Source organism: Salvia miltiorrhiza, chromosome 2, assembly GCF_028751815.1.
Source record: "Salvia miltiorrhiza cultivar Shanhuang (shh) chromosome 2, IMPLAD_Smil_shh, whole genome shotgun sequence".
Classification (NCBI taxonomy): domain Eukaryota; kingdom Viridiplantae; phylum Streptophyta; class Magnoliopsida; order Lamiales; family Lamiaceae; genus Salvia; species Salvia miltiorrhiza.
In genome coordinates, this window is record NC_080388.1 from 25,794,325 (window position 1) to 25,804,216 (window position 9,892).

The 9,892-nt window shown below is 39.0% G+C and overlaps 1 long non-coding RNA gene across 1 annotated transcript; it reads left to right on the top strand.

The window, feature by feature from the left end:
• The first annotated feature begins 1,329 nt into the window (after nt 1–1,329).
• Nucleotides 1,330–4,406, top strand: LOC131007612 (uncharacterized). The gene is made up of 3 exons (XR_009096179.1): nt 1,330–1,670; nt 3,627–3,690; nt 4,207–4,406. It is a non-coding gene; the product is annotated as an uncharacterized LOC131007612 (long non-coding RNA).
• The last annotated feature ends 5,486 nt before the right edge of the window (nt 4,407–9,892 follow it).

Sequence of the window (9,892 nt, forward strand, 5' to 3'; positions counted from 1 at the left end):
CTCGGAAAGATTTATCGTCTCATATTTCCCCAACTTCTTCTTGTTGGAGACTGCGTCCTTGAGAAACTTGGCATAGCCTGGCATATCTCTCAAAGCATCAAGTAAAGGAATGTTGATGTGAAGCTTTGAAAACATCTCCATGAACTTGGCTAACTTCTTATCCATCTTCGGCTTTGCCAGGCTATTCGGGAAGGGTGCTACAGGCTTGTACTCTGGCCTGGGAAACGTAAGAGTTGGAACCGGCTCCTTAACAGCAGAAGAGCTCGAATCCTCGGTAGGGGGAGGCGTCTGTTTCGCTGCAAGCTCCTCCAAGTCATCATCGTCGTCCTCCACTACTTTGCCTTTTCCCTTGTCATTCCTCTGCTCAGTATGATCCCGCTGCTCTGCATCCTCAACTGTAGTATCAACCACCCGTATGGAATGACATTGCTGATTTTGCTGTTGTAACACCCCGTACTTTTCCTATGTTGTGAGATAGTGTCTTAACACTATTGAGAGTACTGAGATGTCGAATTACGAGACTACTTTTTTTATGACCAAATAAGACTGATTGTCTTTTAAATAGAAATACGAGTGAATAAACCGACGATGGAATTAGAGTGATGAGATTTGAGAAATGAGTTGAGATAGAGATGCTGATTGAATTGAGCTGAGATTTTATTTTATTTCCAACTACCGGGAATAGAGATACCGGATACTGAGATATCAGAGATTGACTGTCCTATTAAGAAAATAGGAATAATGAGTTGGAAATAGAGTCGAGAAAGAAAGAGTGAGAACCTTGATGAAAATAGTCGGTTAGAGAGAGACGTTTAGTCTGTTTGTGTTTGCCGACTGCTTTGATGTGATGTTATGTGAAATTACGTGACTGATTGATTATGTGATTTCTGTTACGTGTGTCATTATGACCAAATTATTGTGATTTTTATTTGAGACTTTAGCACTTGGAATTTTGATTAAGTTTCCAAAGCAAGTGCGGTTTATTTTTACCGAGAAATCGAATGATGCCGGTTTATGGAAATTTTTCCAAGCATAATATTTTTAAATTATTTTTCCTATGATGAGGAATATTATAATTGAGTGAGTGCACTAATATTAGTGCTATAATTATTTTATTTTGGGTCACATGAATAATTATACTATGGTACTTTATTAATGAGTAATATTTCCATAGTTTTTGTGATTATTATTTAATCACCCTTCTCACACTTTATTTTAATTCTCTCTACCATATGTTATATGCCTAAATTTTGCTAAGTATAGAATTGAGAGAGTAGAGAGTTGAGAGTATATTATGGAGAGAATAAGGATTGATAGTGTAGAGATTAGAGTGAGAGAGAGATCAAAGGCATTAATTGCCAATATTCTTTAAGATTTGCAAAATCTCTATAAGATCATCTAAATCTTGCAAATCCATTCATATCTCTCAAGCAACTCTCTCTCTCCTTCATCCTCACCAATCGGCCACCTCTCTCTCTCCTTTCTCTCTCATAATTCCTCCATTGTCAACCATTGGAGAGACCTCCGAAGCTTCACCAAAATATGCCACACACATAAATCACCAACAAAATTCCACCTAAACACCTCCTATCAACTTGAATCCAAGGAAATCCTTGAAGATTGGCTTCAAGACTAGTGAGAGAAAGTTTGTTTGTTGGTGAAAAACTTGAGTAAGTGATCTCTATATTCATAGATTAAACTTGTATGATGATATATATGAGTATATTTGAAGGATTGAAGCAAGAAAATCACCCCCTCTTTTATTCTTCAAGATTTTCGAAAATTTGGGTGTTCTACTCTTCAAAAAATTTTCTTCTTCTTTCCTTGAATAGAAGTGAGAAAAATGATCTATGTGATGTTTGGTAATGATTTGTGTGTGTTTTGAAAAGCTATGCCTTGTGATGTAAAAATTTGGTTGAGTTAGTTTACCCCAATTTGGGAATTTTTGAGTTGATGATCAAGGTGATGGATTGATGATGTATATGAGTCCATGAGATGTATATGATGATGATTAGTGGAGTAAATTGAGCATATGATGTCAAATGATGATTTTGATATGAGTTAGTTTACTAAAATTAGGGCTATGTGTATCTATGCTCTAATTTATAAAATTGATGGAGTATATGTGAGTTTAAATGACTAAAATTGATAGATATATGATGAGATTAAAGATCCATGTGAGTTTATAAAATTTCAAAGAGTTTAGTTTAATAAAAATTAGGACTTTCTTGTATATATGTCTATTAAGTGTTTTGGCTTAAAATATAGGTAATTGAACATGATGTTAGTGTTTTAATATGTTTGATTAAGTCTTTTCTAAGCTAAGTAAAATTTTGACTTGAGTTAGTTTATGAGAATTTTTGAGTTTTCATATCTTGAGAAGTCAATGATTGATAACATGAGGTCTATTTTGCTTATGACCATTATGTGAAAGTTGTCATGATTTATGAAGAGTTTATATGGATATATGAGTTTTTATTAGAGTTTAGTTGGCATGATAAAAGGGGATTTATTTGTGTAAAATGAGTTATATGATGTATGAAGTCAATAATGAATGATTGAGTGTTTTTGAGCATGAAATTGAAAAGAGGATTGAATTGATACGTTTGTAGAAACGTTTTCCTTGAGATTTGAGTTTATGATGTAAGAGGAGATTTGAGATTGAGTATGATGAGTATTTTAATGTTTTTGAATGTTTTTGAGTGTTATATGTGTTTAAAATGAGCTTTGATTGGTTTTCTTTGAAGGAATGTTGAATTGAGCATTTAAGAGTTTGAGATGAAATTTTGGTGATTTTTCGTAGGCTACTGACCTACTGTGATCGACGGGTTGTCGATGTCTAATGGCTTTGAAAATTTTACAGCATGTCCCTACATGAGTCTTGAGAATACCGGTAAAATTGCAAGTCATTTGGACTTGATTTACTATTTTGATAAAATTCAAAACCAAATCTGCACATTTCTACCGGGAATTTCAGAGAACAGGGGACAAAGTCATTCATTTCAGTAGCTTCCTGTGTGATCTAGATTTCCATATTTTTATGGTATCAACCTTACTGTATGGGCTAGATATCCACCAAGTTTGAGCTCCGTTTGACAACGTTTACTATTTTTCAAAAATCAATGTTTCCGATTGCTCAAAACTGCCGAATATGGTAGACCGTGGTAAAAACGCCATATCTCCCAAACCAATTTGAGTTTCTGACTCTACTTTTTTTTTAAATGAAACTAGACTCAAATACCTTTCTTTTGGTATGAGTCTGGAGTCCAGGAGATGTCGGAGTCAGAACGTGTTAAATTTTGAAGTCGAGTCAGTGGGAAAACAGAACATGATTTGTTGATGTTTGATTGTATTTTCTTATGTGCCTTATGTGTTTATGTTGCCTAAGTGTTTTAATGAGATTAGACGAGTCTTATATGGGAGATAAATCGAGACTTAGAACCATGATTTTCTTGAAACCTATCCTTGGACTTAAGAATTTGAAATGAGTGAAGATGTTATGTAGAGTCGATTAAGAGATAGAATATAAGATAAAGCATGAGTTAAGGCATGAGTTTTCGTCGTTAAGTTCTAATCGAGATTCATTATTTGACATGAACTTTCGACAATGACGATGATCCCTGAAGACACGAGCAGAGCAGGGAAGTAAGTAACTCCGCTTTGACGGGAGTTTTTGAGTAAGGTCTTCAGGTGGGCAATATTTTGAATATACATATATCATATGAGCTTTCTAAAACTGTTTTGATGATGTTATGAGTTTATCAAATGTTTTGAGATAAATGATGTTTGAGAACTGTTTGACTTGCCGATTTTTGTTGATAATGACTTGTGTGTTACCCTCTACTGATGAGACGAATTCGGTCCTGCCACAAGCGGGATTTTGTGCACAGAGGTGACTGCGAGCCGTCTTCGGGTCGGCCGGTCACGGTACTTGAGAGGGAGGCCTACTTCTCAGTACCTTTGATAATGATGAGTTGTAGATGTGGTACATGCAAGATGAGTACTTTGATAGCGCTATCGTTTATTTATGATACCTTGATTATGAAAACTGCATGCACAGATTCATTTACGCTAATCTTATTTCTGTGTATTGCTGAGATGTGGCAAGCTTCAAACTTATAGCTCTAAGAGCACCTTTCTTGTTTTTCGGCGTTTGCCCACTGAGTATTATGTACTCACGCCCTGCATATATTTCTAAATGTGCAGGCTAAGCGAGGAGCGAGATTGGTCTGGTGCTGGCGGGGAATTGTTAGAGGATGTATTTACTTTATCGTATTTCCATTTTGACGATAAAGTCTTGATAAAGGATATACTTTAACTTTTCTTTTGAAGTTAAGCAATGTACTCACGGTTATATGTCTTCATACATATAATCGATTCGCCTTTTGCTGCGATACTCTGCATATTATGATTTCCTTACGAAAAATGAGCGATACCCGTTTTGTTTTTGATTTTGAAATTCCTGATAATTAAAAAGTTATAACGACATTGACGAAATTACCCTTGGGTTCATTTATGATAATTTCCTTAACACCTTTTGATGCGAGCTTCCGCTTGATGTTCGACCTATCCTTCTTATCTTTTATTCTTTTAAAAATAGTCGTATCGATACTCGTACCCCACTATCACTAGTGTCGGGTTTTCGGGCTGCGACAGGGTGGTATCAGAGCAGGTTATCTGCTCTGAGTCTATTGCTTGACTGAGTTGAACCTTTGATTGTTTCTACTCTTTTAAAATTGAGTACTAGCCTAATTTGAATTCTTAGGCTAATTTGAGAGAGTCAGTTCGAAACAGAACCCCAGCACCCCATCTCCTCCGGCTTAACGAGGTAAGAGGTTGATGTTGTTTCTTATTGCTTCCCTGTTGAGGGCTGAGTTTGATTTACTAATGAGTTATGAATTGTTTTGATGACGAAATTGTTTGAGATGATGAATTCTGATACGAGGCAGTTGATGTGGAATACGAGGAGAGATGTTGAGGCTAGTATAGCCGATTGTTTCTATTGAGCCTCAGATACAGTATGTGCCCTTTGATCCTTATCCGAGGGTTGCCCCGTTGCCTGAGCCGGGCATTTTGGCTTTTCAGACGTATATACACTCGATTTTTTTTCACCGTCCCGAGACGCCCAGGAGGGAAGGTCTCGGCCAGTACACCTGGACAGTGATGAGGAGGACCCGGATGAGGAAACTCCAGAGATGACGGTCGGCCACGGACGGACCCAGCCATTACAGCGTCATATCGCTGTCAACGGAATCGAGACATGGGTACCTGTTCCCGAGGTGCCGGTTTATGGTCCGATGATGGACACCGACGTCGAGGATGAGCCGAGCGACGATAGCGTCTGCCGACTGATCGACGAGTACGAGAGTCAGGAGTCAGAGCCGAGTGAGGAGACGGAGTCGAGTGAGGATATGGAGGTTGACGATGCGACGAGCAGGATTTCAGGAGACGACGACTAGCGATCACGTGTATCTAGTAGACGCGTACATATGTATAGATGCATAGTTGATATATACGTATATGTATATATATAGGTAGAGAGGCATAATATAGTGTGTATGTGTACATAGCATAGATCTATAGATGCTTAGTACCTATGATGCTTGTATAGTTAAAGCATCATTTTAGTGTTAGGACCTTTCTACATAGGATCCTACTTTTGTAAAAGACCTCGAGAGAGAGGCAATTTTCTATATATATATATATATACAGAGATGTAGATGATTAGTGAGTTTCACTATCTTTATCAGAGCTTTGAGAAAGATGATGATGTTGAGGCTTGATGATAAATGAGAAATAGAGATTGATGAGAATTTCGAACGATGATAGACGAGAAATAGAGTAGACGAGAATTTTGAGAACTTTGAGATCACAAATGAGATATAGAAGTGAAGTAAGAAAAACGAGGATTTGTATTTTGTAATGACGAACGGTTAGTTTAGAAGTCGATAGTTATATAACTCTTTTTCCTTTATAGTATACCTCCGAGAAGAAGAGGGAACCGAAGGAACATAAACCGAGAAGAAGATGAAGAAGAGGAGCAGAGAAACCAACCGTTGAGATAATACGACGAGAGTTAGAGTTTTCATCGCGATTTATAGACACGACCTTAATAGGACGAACGTAGTATGGAGACCTCATGGGATGCATAATACTATTGACCAATTGTACTTCGCAATAGAGGTACTTTCACCGGGACCGCGCGTATTATCGCTAGAGTAGTCATGAGGGTAGACTTATTGAGTCCCTATCCCGCTTGGTCGTATTTAAAATTTTTCTGCATCCATTTGAACTCCCACAGGAGAAGAACTATTTACTATTGAGAAAATTTTTCCGGATCCACTGTATTTGAGCCTGACCCGTTTGTGTTGGAAATTTTTACCCCTTGCTTTAACAGTGGACAATATATTCATTTTCCACTTAGTGGATTGTTTCTACCTCCAGTATTGATTTATTCCTATCATATCGTATCTCAGTTTCATTCTAGATTATGTTCTAGCTTTTGATCTTACCTTGATTTTAACTTCCTCATTATCCTTGAAATAGCACTGGCTATTATGGAATTATTCCATTACTTGAGCTCGTCTTGTTCAAGATCGGACATTTTATTCATCACATCCTATTCCCTACCACATCCGACAAGAGCTAGGAATGTCTAGGTAACTAGGATGGTATAATAAGAAGAGTGTTTGGAAGAAACACGAGTTATGGCAGCAGTCGTAGAATATATTATTACGGGACGAGCACAACTTTTCGATTATGGATTTTCTTCTATTAGCCAAGTATGTAGAAAGCTAACCAATTCGAGGATGAGAAGAAGTGATGCTAAGCCAGAATAGGCAACAGCAAATTCAAGGAGATCGAGATGACAGACTAGAGCAAATAATGTTTTCCACGATAGTAGACTGAGATGACGACTAGCATAGATGTAGCATCGTCGTAATAATAGGGGATGTTTTATTTTTGTTTTGCCCCGCAATTAGTAAGAGTTCTCGAAAGAGAAAATTTTCTTATATGTCTATCTGACGATGACCAGAGAGTCTCTATGCTTGAGTAGAGTTTTGAGCTGAGGTTGCGATGATAGACATGAGATATGTCTTTGACGATGAGTTATGAGAATCGAGAAAATAATATGATGTCGAGTAAGAGTCTTACGATTTGTGAGTTATGAGAATTAGTTCTAAGGTTGATATATGTTCCCTTAGACTTTTGTCGAGAAAGAGAAACAAATTGAAAGAAAGAAATAGAGTTGATGATATGAGATAAGGCAATAAAACCGTAGCTGAATACGAACGTCAGTTTCGCGACTTGGTTCGGTATGCCACATATCGAGAAGAGATGAACGAGAAAATGTCAGATTTGTTTCGATCAGGTTTGAGATAAGAGGTTCGAGACGATTTAACGAGTCAGAATGCGGTTATGTGTACTGAAGCATTAAATAGAGCATTTGATATAGAACTGGCAATGCAGCCAGAGAACGTGATTTGAGTTTCAGCACCCAAACGAGTTAGAGCACACAAACGTGCAATCCATCCTTTTCTGGATGCGGGCAAAAAGGAAAGAGAGAATGGGACGACCGAAGTCAAGATCCCTAAGGAGCCGTGACAGAGTCAAAATGCGCCACCGCAATATCAGAACTGAGACGAACAGCCTTATGTTGACCCGACTGCCCAAGCAGCAGTTTTTCAAGGACCGCGAGGGTCATCGACTTGTCGAAGAGAAATAAATTACATCTGAGAGAATGCAAGATGAGACAGAATAGCTGTTACACCTGCGGAAGGGTCGGGCACTACTCGAAACAGTGTTCGAATCGTCAGCAAAGTGGAAGCGGAGGACGACCAAGTCAGTTTCGGCCGCAACTCAAAGCAATGGAGGGAATCCTATCGCTACCTCCACCACAGCGACAACAGCCAGCCTATCGACCACGTCAGTTAAGAAGGCAACCACCAGCCCCGCAGGCGAATCAACCGCATCATCAGTGACTGTTCACGCTTGAGCAGAAAGCACCAGACAAGAATAGAAGAATTTATCAGATATAAGCGAGTTGAACGATGTGCCCATAGTATTTTTGTTCGACACTGAACGTAGAGCTTGCCCCATAGGCAGAATTACTACGGTTTCATCCGTGTGACCTAACTTAGAATTTAAGTTAGAATCGATTAAGTTCGAGGCTAGAAACTTGAGATTGATGCCTATGTGGCACTTGGATATAATTTTGGAATGGACTGGTTAGAGGAAAACCATGCATAGATACAATGCAAGGAGAGACGAATATCTTTTCAGCCACCTGGCCAAGAAACTACTTCCTTCATTGGCATTGAGAGAAAATGGAAGAAGACGCTGATCATCTCGGCGCTGCAAGCAAGAAATCTCTTGCGAAGAAAAGATACAACCGCGTATGTTGTATATCTGAATCAGAGAGACGAATCCAAGGCAAATGTCGATGACGCGCCAGTCGTGTGAGATTACAAAGACGTTTTCCCTGAAACTTTACCGGGATTTCCCCAGACCGACAGCTTGAGTTTACGATCGATTTAGAGCCTGGCACGGCACCGACGTCGAAAGCGTCGTACAGGATGACCCCCACAGAGTTGCAAGAGTTAAAGCTGCAACTACAAGAACTTCTAGATATGGGTTTCATTCGACCCAGTGTTTTCCCGTGGAGAGCACCAGTTCTTTTTGTTAAAAGAAGGATGGAAGCTTGAGGTTGTGTTTCGTTTATCGAAAGTTGAACAAAGTGACGTTAAAGAATAAATATCCTTTACCACGGATCGATGATCTGTTCGATCAACTACAAGGAGCGAGCACTTTTTCAAAGTTTGACATGAGAACGGGATACCATCAGCTGAAAATACGATCGGAAGATATTTCCGAAGACGGTATCGCATATGCAATATAGCATTACTATAAACTCAAAGATGTTTGGAAGAAATGCCTTTCAGATTGACGAACGTCCCGACAGTATTCATGGATCACATGAACCGCGTTTTTCGCGAATACCTAGACAAGTTCGTGTTAGTCTTCATAGACCATATCCTGATTTACTCGAAGAATAAACGAGAACACGAAGAGCATTAAGGATCGCATTAGAGAGATTTCGAGCTGAAAAGCTTTATGCGAAGTTAGCAAATGTAAGTTTTGACTTGAAGAAGTCAATTTTCTCAGCCATATTGTTTTGCAAAAGAAATTGAAGTAGACCCAGCGAAAGTTCAAGCGGAATAGGAGCGGAGACCGCTAACCACACCGCACGAGATTCGCAGTTTTCTGGGATTAGCAGGATACTATCGACGTTTTATTCGCGGCTTTTCGAAAATCGCTAAGCCATTGACGCACCTGCTAAAGAAAGAAGTCAAGTTCGTTTGGACGGACGAAGGCGAGCGGAGTTTTCAAAAGCTGAAGAAAAGGCTTATTATTGCACCAGTGTTAGCTATTCCAAAAGCGGATCAAGAGTATGCAGTTTATACTGATGCATCGAAAAATGGTCCAAGATGTGCACTGATACAAGAGTGAAAAGTTATAGCGTATGCTTCACGACAACTGAGACCGCATGAAGTGATTTATCCAACGCATGATTTAGAATTAGCTGCCGTAGTGCATGCTTTGAAGATCTGGAGACACCATTCCTACGGAGTACGGTGTGAGATATACACCGATCATGAGAGTCTCAAATATTTCTTTGAGCAAAAAGATCTGAACATACGACGAAGAAGATGGCTAGAGTTGATGAAGGACTACGATTGTGGAATAAATTATCACCCTGGAAAAGCTAACGTTGTAACCGACGCATTGAGCAGAAAGAATCAGGGAGAGTTAGGATTTCTCCTTACACGAGAAGTGAACCCAATCAAGGAATTCGAGAAGATGAATTAGGAGGTAGAGATACCACCACCAA